Source organism: Salvelinus sp. IW2-2015, linkage group LG6.2 (genome assembly GCF_002910315.2).
Source record: "Salvelinus sp. IW2-2015 linkage group LG6.2, ASM291031v2, whole genome shotgun sequence".
Lineage (NCBI taxonomy): Eukaryota > Metazoa > Chordata > Actinopteri > Salmoniformes > Salmonidae > Salvelinus > Salvelinus sp. IW2-2015.
The window spans coordinates 24,242,271-24,244,140 of NC_036846.1; positions in this window are offsets into that span (position 1 = coordinate 24,242,271).

Genomic DNA, 1,870 nt, shown 5'->3' on the forward strand with positions numbered 1-1,870 from the left:
AGAAACATTAAAACTGGTGTTAGCTTTCTGTTCCTAAATGGTGCAATACTTTACTCCTAGAAACATCTGACACTACAGTGGTAGCTGTGATTACCAACAACGACGAGACGGCCTACAGGGAGGAGTGAGGCCCTCGGAGTGTGGTGTCAGGAAAATAAACCTCACACTCAACGTCAACAAAACAAAGGAGATGATTGTGTGACTTCAGGAAACAGCAGAGGGAGCACCCCCTATCCACATCGACGGGTCAGTAGTGGAGAGGTGGAAAGTTTTAAGTTCCTCGTGTACACATCACGGACAAATTGAATTGGTCCACCCACACAGACAGCGTTGTGAAGAAGGCGCAGCAGCGCCTCTTCAACCTCAGGAGGCTGAAGAAATTCGGCTTGTCACCAAAAGCACTCACAAACTTCTACAGATGCACAATCGAGGGCATCCTGTCGGCTGTATCACCGCCTGGTACGGCAACTGCTCCGCCCACACCGTAAGGCTCTCCAGAGGGTAGTGAGGTCTGCAGAACGCACCACCGGGGGCAAACTACCTGCCCTACAGGACACCTACACCACCCGATGTCACAGAAGGCCATAAAGATCATCGAGGACAACAACCACCCAAGCCACTGCCTGTTCACCCCGCTATCATCCAGAAGGCGAGGTCAGTACAGGTGCATCAAGCAGGACCGAGAGACTGAAAAACACTTCTATCTCAAGGCCATCAGACTGTAAACAGCCACCACTAACATTTAGCGGCCGCTGCCAACATACTGACTCAACTCCAGCCACTTTAAAAAATGGAATTGATGGAAATTATGTAAAAATGTACCACTAGCCACTTTAAACAATGCCACTTAAAATAATGTTTTCATACCTACATTACCATCTCATATGTATATACTTACTCATATATCATCTACTGCATCTTGCCATCTTATGTAATACATGTACCACTAGCCACTTTAAACTATGCCACTTTATGTTTACATACCCTACAGTACTCATCTCATATGTATATACCGTTACTCTATACCATCTACTGCATCTTGCGCATGCCGTTCTGTACCACCACTCATTCATATATCTTTATGTACATATTCTTTATCCCTTTACACTTGTGTGTGTGTATAAGGTAGTAGTTGTAGAATTGTTAGGTTAGATTACTTGTTGGTTATTACTGCATTGTCGGAACTAGAAGCACAAGCATTCGCTACACTCGCATTAACATCTGCTAACCATGTGTATGTGACTAATAAAATTTGATTGATTTGATTTGATCCATTTAGTTACAACCTCAGAGGAGCTTTTTTGGTATGTGGTCAAAACACAAGACCTTTAGGAAAAACTGTTATAGAGTATAATGTATTCTTCAAGGTATGCAGCACGGTAGTTCAGGTTGATCGTGCTTCTCCTCTCTCTCTATCCCACCTCCCAGCTAAACAAACTAAATCTATGAAAAGAGTAAGTATTAGAAAGGACCCTGTTGTTTACTTTTAAAAGATATCGCTTCTGTACTTCAGAGGGCCACTGCCAACCTGCKGTMCTCTTCTTACTTCACTTCACCAGCTAAACAAATAGTCTAACCTAACCAAAACACCTTAACATCAACACAATGACAACTGTTATTTACATCTTCAAGGTAGTTCAGAGGGCCACTGCTACTATGCAAAGCTTTTTCTCTCTCTCACTCCACTTCTCCAGCTAAATAAACAGTCTCAGCAGTCCCAGACATAGCAGGGCGGAGGGGCCTCCATTCCCAGCCCCTGATTGGACCACAGGCCCCTGAATGGCTCCATTGAGCACCACAGGAAGAATTTGGGGAGACTCTTTCTCTCCCCCTTTCCCTCGCTCTCTCCCTCTATCTGCCCCTCTCTCTC